Source organism: Schistocerca serialis, chromosome 2 (genome assembly GCF_023864345.2).
Source record: "Schistocerca serialis cubense isolate TAMUIC-IGC-003099 chromosome 2, iqSchSeri2.2, whole genome shotgun sequence".
NCBI classification, from domain to species: Eukaryota; Metazoa; Arthropoda; class Insecta; order Orthoptera; family Acrididae; genus Schistocerca; species Schistocerca serialis.
In genome coordinates this window covers 977,637,071-977,652,321 of record NC_064639.1, presented here as the reverse complement: position 1 = coordinate 977,652,321, position 15,251 = coordinate 977,637,071, and the positions used below count along the sequence as shown (strand labels likewise).

Sequence of the window (15,251 nt, the reverse complement as noted above, 5' to 3'; positions counted from 1 at the left end):
ATACACACACACCATAGAATTGTTAGATTGGGGCTTTGGTGTGATAGATGCTGTTGCTTTTTCCATGTGGGTGACTGTAGTGTCATGGGAATAGGGGAAGTAAATGAGACTCATCAGTAGTTTTGTAGGATTTGTAGTAGAGATAGGAAGATACTAGAACAGGAGGGGAAAATTGCCACCCTTCAGGCTGAGTTAGACAAGGCCAGGGGAGATCTTGGCAGGTTAAGGAGGTAGAAGGGTAAAGAGAGGTGGGAAGGGGCAACAGGAGGAACAGGCCTAGAACTTTGTTTGACAGCTTTGTGGTGAATGTTGAAAATAGATTTGACCTATTGCTTCAGTTAGAAACTGGTGAGCCTCAAGCAGTTGCAGGTGTAGACAGGGCACAACAAACTTTCATCAGCAAATTGAAAATTAAGAAAATAGGGAAATCAGTAAAAAGAAAGAACGGGTTGTTAGGTAGTTCCCATGTTAGAGGTGTTGGCCAACTTTTGCAGGATGAACTAGGATCAGAATACCAGGTCACCATTTTTTTTTTAAACCTAGTGCTGGTCTAGAGGATTTAGGATCACTTTGCAAAGATTTCACTAAGGAAGACACTGTGGTTATAGTCGGTGGGGCAGGGAATAGTATTGACAGAGATCCGGGGTACAGTGTAGAGTGTGACCTGGCAAAGATTGCATCAGCATCGAAGCATACTAGTGTTGAGTTTGTATCTGCTCTTGGGCTCCATGACCGACCTCATTTGAACTCTTCTATCAAGTGAGTTAATTTGGAGTTGGAATGGTTGCTTATGTTGGGTGCAGGGTCACACATTGGTGTGGTTCCTGTTGATTCTCTCAGTAGTTGGAATCATACTAGGCATGGCCTTCACCTCAACAGGAAGGGGAAGGGTAAACTGGCTGGGAAAATAGCAGGAAAGTTAAAGGGGGGAGGCACTGTCATGAGTGATAAAATACCAGTGCTTATAGGGTTCAGAAAAGACCCCTTTTTAGGGTAGCAAGGACAGAAAGAAACCAAATTTTAAGAGAGGTTAGGACTGAGACAAACTTTCAGTTTGAGAAAGAAACAAAAAAAAACATAATTTTAGCTTATTACATCAGCATAAACAGCCATTGGTTAAGAATTTTCAACAGTCAGCAGATATTTTAACTCTACCCAATTTTAACTCAGTCAATGTGAAATGTCAGCTACCTTTATTGCATCAACATTTTCGAGGACTGAGAAATAAAATTAATGAATTAATTATCTGCATAGGTGAATTAGAGTCCTTAAAGCCAGCCAACATAATTTGCCTCTCTGAACATCATGTGACCACTGGTATAGAGCTTTTAAGTGTTACAGGGTTTAGGTTAGCATCTCACTCTTGTAGATCAAAAATGGAGAAAGGAGGAGTTGCCACATTCATCAGGAACTGTCATAAATTTAAGAACATAGACATTCATAAATTTTCCCTAGAACAGCATATGGAAGCATGTGCAACAGAAGTAGAATTTCACAAAAAAATCCTTCATAATATTAAGTGCATATTGAGCACCTGCAGGTAACTTTAATCAGTTTGTAAACCACCTTGAAGCTGTACTGGCCCATTTAACAACCAAAAACAAAGAAATACTGGTTGAGGGTGATTTCAATGTAGGTTCCTTTAAAGACTCTCCCAATAAGAACTTAAATGAGTTAGTAACACACTCATTCAACTTAATTCCCACTGTAAAGTTTCCCACTAGGGTAGCCAATTGCTCACAAACAGCCATTGATAATATCTTTATAGAAAAGTCCAATGAATAAAATTATATTACAAAACCAATAGTCAATAGCCTCTCAGACCATAATATGCAGTTCCTTCTGTTAAATGTTAATACTGAACAGGATCTAAAATCTGTTAAATCTGAGCTCAAGAGGGTAATCAATAAGCCAAAAATTGATTATTTTTAGGACACTCCTCAGAGACATTCACAGGACTGATGTTTACAGTGCTCATGTCATGAATGAAAAATATAACACTTTTGCTTATAAAGTGCTTACCTTATTTGAACACATGTTTTCCCCAAAAACTTACCAGGGTTAGAGCAAAGTCTACAAAGAAGCCATGGATTGCTCAAGGAATAGGGTAATCTTGTAAAACAAAAAGAAAACTCTATCTGTCAATCCGAAACAGTTCCGATGTTGATGCTATAGTGCATTACAAGAAATACTGCAAAATATTAAAGACTGTGATACGGACATCAAAGCAAAAGGAGAAGATAATCATATCAGACTAAATAAAGACAATATGGGATATAGCAAAGGAGGAGACTGGTAGAACCAGACATGAAGAGGAGCAAATAGCATTTAGAGTAAATGATACATTGGTGACAGTTGTGTATAGTGTTGCAAAACTTTTTGAGACTGGTAGAACCAGACATGAAGAGGAGCAAATAGCATTTAGAGTAAATGATACATTGGTGACAGTTGTGTATAGTGTTGCAAAACTTTTTAACAAACATTTCATAATTGTTACTGAAAAGATGGAGTTGTCAGGTTCTGTAGATGCTGCTATGGAATACCTCAGAACAGACATTTCAAGTAACTTCCATAATATGAATTTGACCCTCACTACCCCAGCAGAAATAATGTCCATCATAAAATCTTTAAAATCAAAAACATGTAGTGGGTATGATGAAATATCAACAAAGCTAATTAAAGAATGTGATTCTGAGTTAAATAACATATTAAGCTATCTGTGTAACCAGTCATTTATCAGTGGAATATTTCCTGAATGGTTAATATATGCTGATTTGAGCTACTGTTTAGGAAAGGAGATAAAGGAATAGCATCAAATTTCTGTCCAATTTCACTTTTGCCAGCATTCTCAAAAATTTTAGAAAAGGTAATGTACAATCGGCTTTATAACCATCTTATCTCAAATAACATGCTGTCAAAGAAGCAGTTAAGATTTCTAAAGGGTTCTGATATTGAGAAGGCTGTCTACACTTACTGTGAAAATGTGCTTAATTCATTAGACAGAAAATTGCAGCCAACTGGTATATTTTGTGATCTGTCAAAGGCATTTGACTGTGTAAATTACAATATCCTTTTAATTAAATTAGAATATTATTGTGTAACAGGAAATGCTGCAAAATGGTTCAAATCTTATATATCTGGCAGGAAACAAAGGGTGTTGTTAGGAAAGAGACATCTATCAAGCTATCGGGCGTCATCCAGCTGGGAACTAATTACATGTGGGGTCCCACAAGGTCCCATTTTAGGGCCTTTACTTTTTCGTGTGTATACCAATGACCTTTCATCAGTAACATTACGAGATGCCAAGTTGATTTTGTTTGCCAATGGTACAAACGCAATAAGTAACAAATCAAGTGTAGTCTTAGAAAGATCAGCTAATAAAATATTTGTGGACATTAATCACTGGTTCCTAGCCAATTCCTTGTCACTAAACTTTAAAAAAAAAAAAAAAAACATGCAGTTAAGAACTTGTAAGGGGTGTCCCACGAGTATATGCCTAACATACGATGACAAGCAGGTAGAAGAAGTGTACAGTGTTAAATTCTTGGGATTACAGCTTGATAATAAATTCAACTGGGAAAAGCATACCACAGAACTGCTGAAGCGTCTTAACAAGTATCTATTTGCAATGCGAATTGTGTCAGAAATTGGGGATATAAAAATGAAAAAGCTGGCATACTATGCTTACTTTCATTCCACAATGTCATATGGGATTATTTTTTGGGGTAATTCATCAAGCCAAGTTAAAGTTTTCCGGGCACAAAAACGTGCAGTAAGAGTTATATGTGGTGTGAACTCAAGAACATCCTGCAGAAGCCTGTTTAGGGAACTAGGGTTACTAACTACTGCTTCCCAATATATTTATTCTTTAATGAAATTTGTCATTAAAAATATATCACTTTTTCAAACCAACAGCTCAATTCATGGAATCAATACTAGAAATAAGAATAATCTTCACAAAGATTTAAAGTCACTTAGTCTTGTACAAAAAGGTGTGCATTATTCAGGAACACACATTTTCAATAACTTGCCAGCAGCCGTAAAAAGCTTAACAACCAATGAAATTCAGTTTAATGATTTATTGGTGGCCAACTCCTCCTCCTCCATTGATGAATTTCTCAGTAGAACCAGCTGATTTGTATGTGTGTGTAAGTACAATCTAACTTCTGCACCATTTCAGTGCAATAATGTGTTCTTTGTAAATAAGTATTATAGTAGTTGTATTACTCGTTTATTACCTTATAAATAAATTTAAAAAAATTATTTTAAATTCAGTGCGTTAGTATTTGTAAAAAGATTCTTTCACATAGTGTTCATTAAAAAATGATGATCATTCCACTTGGGTCCTGTGGAATGGTACATTAGCTTATTTGTTTGAGTTGGAAATATTTGTCATGTATTGTTGTTTTTCTGACATGTTCTACATCCTGGAGGACCTCCTCATTACGGATCAATTGTTGGAATGAAAGTAAATCTAATCTAACACACACACACACACACACACACACACACACACACACACACACACACACACTGCAAACATCACTTACAAATGGCATTATGCATGAAAATGCACTTGAGAATAAACATTATTTCCTGAAATAAAAGAAAACCGTGGCTGGCTGCAGCAAGTGTTATTTTGTAATGAACAAATCCATTCAAAGAGATAGAACAGATGCTCTGGGTACTGTATTATCAATTAAACTGTTTAATGCCAAATCTCTCAGATACCTGTGCTTTAAATTCTCATCTTAAAAGCGCAGAAGTATCTGTGGATCAGCCTCTTTTTTTTTTTTTAAGAAATCACACTCCAAGGATGCTGCTTAAGTTGGGAGGAGGGGATGAGGCAAGGAATTTTGATGCACTGTCAACTTACTGATGGGCGGAAAGAGTAATATAATGACAAACAGAACATCATTTGTTGGAGCACAGTCTCAGAATAACAAAGTAAAATAATAGAGTCTCGAAGTGATGTGTTGCTTACATTTGTTTTACATACTGGATCAATCATCAGTCAATAATGCTAAAAACCCATAGCTTTTGTACAATGTTTTTCTATTACTGGATACACAGACTACAGCCCCTAGAGTAATGGAAAACGATTTTGAAATTTTCCTGGACAGGAAATAACACATACTATGTCTTCCTCATGAGAAATATGGACACTACTGTATTTTAATCCTGCATGGATTTGTTAGCTGCAAGATGATTACACTTCCAAAACTTAGAACATTGAGCTATTAATAAAACCTTTCCCTAGAAGCATACCCTACTTTCCACCATTTAGTGGCAAAATTATATACAAAAAAGTAATAGTAGTGTGGGTTGTCATAAAATGAGAAACTGAGGAAAGAACATGCACACACAAATACAATAACATGCAATTCAAAGATAGAAGCAGGTTAATAGGAAATCCATAAAAACTAGAAAATTGTATAAATGACATTTTTCAGGTGTTGGAAGCTACAGCAAAATTTCATTAAGGCAGGTGTAGCACCCAATGTATAGACAGCACAGTGTGGTGTCCTGCAAAAGAGAAGACAGAAGAACAATACGAAAATTAAGAAGTCATCCAGCCTGGATGAGTTACCAGCCTCTATTCTGAAGGCATGCATAACCAGCATTCAATTTATTATTTTTTTATTTGTCAATAGCCCATTTATTGCAGTGGTATCAGCCATGTCAGAAACAAAACAGAAATAATATGTACAAAAAATTAACAAAATAGTATATGATAAGGCGAGGATAGGGCAGAAGGTTCTCTGTGGCCTAAGTAAAGCAACCATTCCAGCATTTTCATTAGAAACAGGGGAAACCATAGTAAACTCAAGTCAAGGTGACCAGATGGAGGGTGAACCCCAGGCTCCCCGAATGCGGATCCAATATGTTAAGACTGAAGTAGCCACCTTGATTGGTACACGATTGAAAGGGGAATCTCAAAATACATCATCTACATTGTGAGTACAACATGCACAATAAGTAAATCAATGAACACGAAACTTTGAAAATAAAAACACTACTGAAAAGTGAAAACAGATAACAAATTACTTAACACTGCAGAAAAGACCAACGTGCCTAATAAGCAAATCGTTTAACTTTGATATAAAACACCCCTTAAAGAAGTAATGCATACAAGCACATTATGTAGCACTGCTAAAAAGTAAAATGCACAAACACTTGAAAACTTTCAGACACTAAAACCATCGCAATTAGGGGAACACCAGTATGCACGGACTCCACTGTATACAGGGATGACCATATATAACAAGTTAATGGGCAAAAACACATTTAATATTAAGCCAGAAATTTTAAAAACAAGGCTACAGCAGGTTCTGTGGGAAATGCTACTATTCAATGGAAGAACTCGTAGAGGATGAAACAATTATTTGAGCAAGTGGTAATTAAGTGTTATATTTTATTGTATGTATATATAATAAAATTGTATTATTATTATTATTATTATGCTGTTTGTTAACATCAGCTGTTCTTTGCTTATGGCGAAATTTTAGCGCAGTCTGACATGTCTGCTGTGGCTGAATTAAATGTTCATAGATTATGTTCGTTATGAGACAAATAAACTACAATTCACAATTCTTCTCGGCAGAAGTGTATTACACTGCATCTGAAATAGAAGAAACCCTAGTAACCCTATAGGCTCACATATTCATTTACATCATAAACTTCTCAATAAGAAATGATTTTGACACTGATCCTAAAGCTGTTTCTGCCTGCAACTTCTTTATGTATGTTGGCAGTGCATTATAAAGAGTGGCACCAAAGTGGCTCACGTGCCTTTGAGTATGGGTTGTTCTGATTTGTTCTATATGTAAGGACCACATTTGCAAGTATTATAACTGGCAATCGGATTCATTTAGCAGTTCATCAAGTCTAGCTTTTGTCATCGATACACATTTGTGTGTGTACAAGGAGGGTACAGTAAGCAAATACAACTTTTTTAAACAGGGGCTTGCAGTGAGCCTTAGCCAGTCTATGTGAGAAGATTCAGAGAGTCCTTTTCTGTAATGTAAAACTTTCATGTAATCAACTGTAAATTGTATCCCAGAGAACTATTCATTAGCTACAAGACTCTTAAGTAACTAAAATAGGCCATTCTAGAATCATCTGAGGAGCAAACTTTAGAAATAATTCTCAGAGTAAAACATGCAGGGCAGAGTCTCTGGGAGATATTAGTTACATGGTCTTTCCAGCTTAAATCTTTGTCAACATACATTCCCAAAAGTTTTGTGCTTCATACCCTTTCTAACTCATTTATGCCCAGTGCCAAACAGAGAGCATGCTTTTGATTCAGCTTCCCAAATTGTGTATAGTTTTTTTTTCTTCTTCCCTTTTGGCACTGAAGCATGTATGCATGGAATTGAAGACTTTATCGGTTGTAGTAGACAGAGATTCCTTAATATCACCCACTATCACACTAGTATCATCTGCAAACCACATGATCTTGGCTGCCGTTCCTGAGGTATGTGTGTCATTTATACAAATAAGGAACAGAAGAAGGCCTAACACACTACCCTGAAGTAGAAATCAAATAATGGAATGTAACAATATTATGAAAAGGAAAGTTGTTACCATATAGTGGACATGGTGAGTCGCAGATAGGCGCAACAAAAAGACTGTCACAAATAAAGCTTTCAGCCATTAAGGCCTTCGCCAATAATAGGCGACACACACACACACACACACACACACACACACACACACACACACACACACACACACACACAGAGCTACAGTCTCAGGCAACTGAAACCACAGCCATGATTGAATTTGGGAGTGGGGCAAAAGGTGAGGCCTTTGGAAAAGACAGATATTTGTGTTGGGCTACAGCTTCTGGAGGTAGGTTCATGATTGTGTCACGGGTCTGTTTAGAATCTGGATTCTTTGTAGTGGTGGGAGTGAGTTTTGGAAGGTGGGCTAAGTGTAGTAGGTCTGCAAGACAGGGTTTGTCAGCTATAGGGGGACATGGGAGAGGTTTGGATGTTTTTGTAGAGGTGGTGGACAGTGGTACCCCAAGGCAGGAGTAGGAAGTGAGCAGGAAGGCAGGAGTAGGGAGTGAGCAGGATGGAGAGCTTTTTGAGGTGGCATTGTGCATGTTGCTCAAGTTCCTGCAGAGCAAGAGTTTCAATGTGTGTTATGGGTTCCAGGAATTTGGGATTGCATAGCAGAATTTTGCAGATGGAGAGAAGGTACTGTAAGGAGGTTTGGGCTTGGTTGATATGGTTTTGCAGGCCTATGTTGGTGAGGGCTAAGAATTGGCAGAAATGAACAGTTGGAGCTCATTATGGAAGGAGGGGTGGCAGCCAGAGATGGGTAATTTGATGATAAGGCCGTTGAGGAGGATTCCACAAGCCAAGCAACAATGCAGGAGTGGTGGGAGGGAGTTTTGGAAGGTGGGGTAAGTGTAGTTGGTCTGAGAGACAGGGTTTGTCAGCTATAAGGGGACATGGGGGAGGTATGAAGGTTGTTGTAGAAGTGGTGGACAGTGGGACTGGGATCTGGCTAGGTATAAGGAAACTATTCTGTATTGATGCAGATGGAAGGAGCAAGGATCCATGGTGCTGAAAAAATTGTGATAAATTACATAAATAACGTAGAATTGTGTCCAAACATTTTTTTGCAAACATACACCTAAATACATGTGAAAATTCATGAAAAGGATGAAATGGATGTAAAAGGGGGTAACAAGAAGAAATCTCCCTCCCAGGGGACACCACCTTATCGTAGGCACCTTCAGTGAGGGGCGGGAGGGTTTGTGTGCCTCAATGAAGCGCCGAGATGCATGCCAGCGGTAGTGCAGCTACTGGCATGGTCGCCCAAGCTGGACTGGTCTCGACTGTTGTCCTGCAACACAGGGCAGGGGATTGGGGGGGGGGGGGGGGGGGCTCTGTAGGCATAGGAAAGCCAACCTCCTTAGTGGAGTAAACCCTAAAGAAATCCAGGTCCTCCAAGATGGGGGTTGGCCATGGGGCCAATAACATGCTGTAAAACTGACATATTACATAACCTCAACAAAAGCCTCAGATGATGGATGCGTGACAAAAAATACGACCTCGGCAAAGAAAAATGACAAAAGATTTGGTAATAGTAACATGGGATGCACAAACAATGTTGAAACCTGGAAGGATGAAAGAAATAGCTGATGAGATCATGAAGTACAACATTGTAGTGCTAGAAGAAATAAGATGACAAGGACAGATAGATATGCCCCTGTATTCTCTGCTGTATAGTGGACCAGACAGAACAGGACAAGCCGGAATGGGATTCATAATAACAAAGGAGGTTGGTAACAGTTTTTTTGAATTTGAAACCATAAATGAAAGACTTTGCAGACTGAGAGTGAAAGTGAAATTCAGAAATATAACGATAATAACAGCATACACACCAACAGAGGAAGCAGAAGAAGAAACAAAGGAAAAGTTTTATGAAGATCTAGAAAGTGCATGAAGTGAAGTACAAAAGTACGGTCTGTTCTTAGTTATGGGAGATTTTAATGCACGGGTTGGGCGAAGTGAATATGGAAGAGTATCTGGAAGACACACATTTCATGAAGAAAGTAATGAGAATGGAGAAATGTTATGTCAGTTTGCTGCTAGAAATAATCTAATTATCAGGAGCATATGTTTCCCACACAAAATAATACTTCTTATAGCATGGAAATCAAATGTAAGTGGAGTAGTCCATCAAATAGACCATGTGTTAGTAAAGGCATGACATGCCACGTCAGTCATCGATGTGAGGAATTGTAGGGTCCCTAACTGTGATTCAGACCACTGTGCTGTGAAAGCTTTAGTGAGAGAGAACCTATCTCTAACATCTAAACCTGGAATGGAGAAAATTAGAATCTGGGTCACAGAAAACTGAATGATCCAGAAGTTGTGAAAGCATACCAAGTAAAAGTCAATAGATGCACTGACTCCCAGCAAGGAAACAATGGGAATCCAAGAGAGATGGACTAAGATCCAGAAAGCACTGAAAGAGGCAACAGAAGACATAGTCAGGCTGAGAAGAAATGAGTGGTTTGATGATGAATGCATGCTAGTGATAGAAGTAAAAATGGAGTGAGACTGAGGATGATACAGAGAGAAACAAGAAGAAATGTGGAGGTGTACATAGAATTAAGATCCAATGCCCAAAGAATATGCTAGAAACAAAAAAAGGAATGGCTGAAATCAAAGTTTAAAGAGATAGAGGAATTAAAGAACAGAATGAAACGAAGAAATTCTATCATGCCGTGGGAAAGATGAGAAAAAAATTTCAACCCAAACAAAATACATGCAAAAACAGAAACGGCGAGATAATAGATGAAGAAACAATATTGCAGAGATGAGCTGAATACTTTGAAGATATGCTCAACAGAAACTCAGATCAGGCCCCAAGAGGAACACAGGAACAGGAAGATAACACAGAGGCAAGAGAAATTGAAAGGGATGAGGCACAAAACCCAACAATGCTGGAAATGGAAACAGTGATAAATAAACTAAAAAATTACTGTGCACCTGGTGAAGATGGGACCTTGTCAGAACTAATAAAATCAGGGGGGCAACTTCTAAGCATGAAATATTTAGACTAATAAAGAACATATGGGTAAATGAAAGCATGCTGGAGGAGTGGAGTACTGGAATAATATGCCCAATATATAAGAAAGGAGAAAAGCTCAATTGTGAAAACTATAGAGATTTTCTCTGGAGTGCTGAACGAAAGAATAAAGAAGTGCACCGGAAATATACTCAGAGAATACTAAAGTGGATTCCGACCAAACAGAGGTACATCTGACTAGTTGTTTGTTGTTGGACAAATAATGGAAAAATTTTATGAATATGATATAGATCTTCTCTTCCTGTCCGTGGCTTTCGATAGTACTAACAGACCAACATTATATAAAGAGCTGAAAGAATTGGGCATCTGTGATAAACTGAGAAAGTTAATTGAGCTAACAATGAAGAATACAAAAGTAAAAGTGAATAACAGAATGACCATGCAGTTGGACTTTGAGGATGGAGTGAAACAGGGTGATAGCCTCTGTTGCATAGTATCATACAAAAAATAGATACAAGAGTAACAATAATGATGATGTCCAGCCAGATATGCAGATGATACTGCCATGGTGACAAGGGATGTAACATCGTTTAAAGAAATATATGGACAAATGGAAGCAGAGGGAACAAGAATTGAACTTACTGTAAATGAAAGCAAGACAAAATATTTGGTTATGTCCAATTCTGAAGCTAGAAGAACACCACAGAACCTGAAGAACTCTGATAAATGCTTCATAGCTGACAGATGCTTCCATTATTTAGGTGTCCTCCTAACCTATGATAATAGTATGACACAATGTATTAGAGAAAGGATACAAGCAGGAAGCAAAGCCTGTTATGCAAACCTAAAGATACTCAAGAACTCTCTAATTACAAGAAAAACTAAACTGAGAGTATACTATTCCTTTGTGCGACCTGTTGCCACATATGGAACAGAAACATGGACAATGACAGAAGCAGACAGTAACAGCCTAAGAGCATTTGAAAGGAAAATCTTATGAAAAATCTATGGGCCTGTGAGAGAGGCAGAAGGTTGGAGTGTGAGATACAACCATGAAATACAAGAGCTTGTACAAGGCTGAAATTTATCAAATCTCAAATAATACATTGGTTAGGACATATGGAGAGGATGACTGAAGACAGGGAAAGGGCTGTATTGCCAAAGAAGAAGAAATCTGAGAAAATCAATGATAGTGAAAGATAAAAACTCACTAAAGCTGGCGAGAAGTCACAGGGATAAAAGTAAAGAATAAATAATAAGACAGACACTCTCGTCTGTTGTTGACAAAGGCCTTAATGGTTGAAAGCTTTATTTGTGACAGTCTTCTTCTTGTGCCTATCTGCGAATCAGCATCTCCACTATATATTGAGTAGCAACTTTCCTTTTCATAATATTGTTACCCTGAGGTAGACCTATTTTGACTTTCCTTCCATCAGATACTAATCTGATTTTATGATTAGCATGAGCTGATGTGAACTATGCAATATGTAAAGCCAAGGGCATTGACAAATCTAATAAATGAGTCTTTTAGTTAGCTATTTTTCCCGGGTGTTTAAAAGACGCATGAGCTGTGCCAGTACTAAAGAAAGGCAATGAGGAAAATTTGTAAAGCTACAGACCAGCTTCCCTAATCTCATCCTTCTGAAAAGTAATAAACAATGAGTTACCTGGAAAAATAAGACTATTTTTAGAGTTGTCCAAGGCTTCTGATATTTTTTAAAATTCAGGGTGAAACCTCCTATAACATCAGAACTTCTGGTTGAGAAGGCAATGAAACCATCAATGATGTGTTCAGTTGTGTAGCATATAATAAATCAACACCGAACAGAAAGAAAACAAATATGAATTTTAGCCTAAAGAGGGTAAATAACACTGTCATGTTAAGCATAAAAGATATTTCTGTAAACTGCATAGCAAATACAAAGTTTTTAGGTACAAATATTGATTGTCAGTCAATGTGGAATGAACACACAAGGTATTGGCAAAGAGAATGTCATTATCATCAAAGTGTAACAACCAGTTTCTCGTGCATTTTAAAATTTTCCCAGCAAATTGAATGTTTAAACAAATTTTGGGCTTGTAGCTGCTCCTCATTCAATATATTCCATGATATTTCAACTGGACACATGCCAGTCATCCTCATGTGAGCCCTGGAAGACTGACTAACATATCCTCTCTTCCACAATATATAGCAGACTGTGAGTATTCTGCATGTGTCAAAATCAAGTTGACAGACGGACCACGCTACCCGGCGGCAGCACACACACTGGTGAAACTCAGCTGTCCTCTGCATTACCACTCACTGTGGCCATCGACACACTCTGTCATCCTTGATTAGAGAAAATCATGGAGATGGAGTTCCATGCACTGTCAGACTGGTAGCCATTATTGTAGCTCACAGGTTTTCTGCCTAGCTTATGCCCACAGATTCTTTAATAATGAAGTCCCAAAAGTCCAATAGTGAGTGACACTGGAGATCCTACATGTGATTTAGCCAAGTATATCACTTCTTTGCTGAGACTGTTGGTGGGCAAATGTACACATCACATCTGTCAACTGGCTGACCAGTAGACTGGAGGGGGGGCTCTCTGTCTAAGCAGTTTGAACCATTTATTTAACTGTGATGTGGTGTCACTTTTTATAAACATCCCACTCGCAAATTCTTTGGCCATAATTGGCAATAAATTTCACATGGATATCACTTTTTTGCTTTGGCACGCTCTTTCTTCTACCTATTTTATGTTCGATCAAGCATATTTTGAGCACACTGACTGTGTCATCATGGGCAGCCTCCCTTTATGACCAACCTTTTTACAGAGGATTTCGAGGAGAGAGCACTTGAATCAGCTGCCCTTAAATGAACTGGAATTACGTGGACAGTGCTTTTCATAGAGTGCTCTTATGGAGAAGATAAATTAATGGAGTTTCTTCATCACTCCAATCATTCATATTTGGTTCACTGTGGAAATAAAGATGGTTGTCTCCCTTTCTTCCTTATTGTGGTTATATGGGTGAATGATGGTGGTATGGGGCACACAGGTCAGCGCGCACGCACACACACACACACACACACACACACACACACACACACACACACACACACCATGAAAGACTTACGCTGAACATCAACACTGCACTCACCTTTTGCAACCAAGCAAATTTGCTATTGCCAAACATTGTATTTCCACTGGAGTACACTAAAACAATGATTCTGATCTTTTTGGGACTCCATTATTAAAGAAGCCATGAAAATACTCCTCGCAGAAAATCTGATGAACCATGATAGTGACTAACAGGCAGACATTGCATGCAACCCAATCATCTCCACAATTTGCACTAATAAAAGACTAAGGCGTGCACCAATGGCCATGGCGACTGGCAATGCAGAGAACAACTTAGCTCCATGGTTCCACTTGCTGCTGGGTAGTGTGGTCCATCTGTCAACTTGATTTTGATGCATGTGCAGAACACTCACAGTGTGCTACATATTGCATAATGAAGGCTGTCTTTGTCAGTCTTTGATGGCTCACTTGAGGATGAGTCACAGGTGCAGCATTGAAATATCATGGAATGCACTGTATGCTGACCAGCTGCAAGCCAAAAATTTATCTGAACAGCCAGTTCCTTGTGGCAACATAATTTTCCAGTGGACACTCAATTCTTAATTATGAGATTCATTTTTGCAGATCAAGTGCATAAGAAGTGGAAACACTTTCCAAAAAGTAGAAAAACTGGTCAACAATTAACCGTAGTTGGGATCATTGTAAACAAATATTTAAAAATAGAATGGGTACCCTTACTGAGTCAAGTGACCAAGCTGTTGTGCACATCAGGAAAAACATTAGTATCACAAATATCTCTATACAAGACCAAGGGACAAGAGCCAGTTTGGACTAACATTTACCAAGGAAAAACAAACAAAGAAAAAAACCCTAAACAGCATTTTCTTTCACTGATTAAAGTTGTATAATAATTTGCCCAAGGAGGTGAAAGAGATGACAAAAATTCACCATTTTGCTGATTTAGGTATCTCACTCAGACAGGTAGAACAGAAGGGAAAAGTACAAAGAGACTAAATAAACAGTGTATAATTACTTTTTAGTGTTATTAATGTGACTCATTCCCAGTATATATGTACATAACTGAATGAGGTAGTGCATTTGTTAAGAAACTGGCCTCAGTTTTAGGAGACTGGATGCTCACGCTATGTTCAGCCATCCTAATTTAGGTTTTCTATAGTTCTCGTAAATCCTTTCTTTTCTGGTAAATGCCAGGGTGATCCCTTCAACAAGCTACAGCCAATCGTCTGTACTCACTGAATATATGTTTCTGTATATATCACTTATGTTTTCCTTGTATTTAGTTGACAAATCCTGTATGATTGTAAAATTATCCTTGTATGAATAAATTACTAATACTAAAAAATATTATCAAAATGAAACTTCCTGGCAGATTAAAACTGTGTCCCGGACTGAGACTCGAACTCGGGACCTTTGCCTTTCGCGGCAAATGCTCTACCAACTGAGCTACCCAAGCACGACTCACGCCCCGTCTTCACAGCTTTACTTCTGCCAGTACCTCATCTCCTACCTTCCAAACTTTACAGAAGCTCTCCTGCAAACCTTGCAGAACTAGCACTGCTGAAAAGAAGGATATTGCGGAGACATGGCTTAGCCACAGCCTGGGGGATGTTTCCA

General features: G+C 38.2%; 1 protein-coding gene across 4 annotated transcripts in view; it reads left to right on the top strand.

Annotated features, from left to right (window-relative positions):
• The window catches only part of LOC126458391 (protein abrupt-like), a 67,015-nt gene that overhangs the window by 1,410 nt on the left and 50,354 nt on the right, over window positions 1-15,251 (top strand). For 2 of the 4 annotated variants that reach the window (XM_050095397.1, XM_050095398.1), the window contains exon 2: window positions 5,454-5,607. The exons of 1 other annotated variant lie outside the window; for it this stretch is intronic. The gene's annotated coding sequence lies outside the window, so the exon portion shown is untranslated. Of the gene's footprint in view, window positions 1-3,149; window positions 4,149-5,453; window positions 5,608-15,251 lie in introns of those variants that run through there. One more of the 4 variants, XM_050095395.1, reaches the window with a different exon arrangement.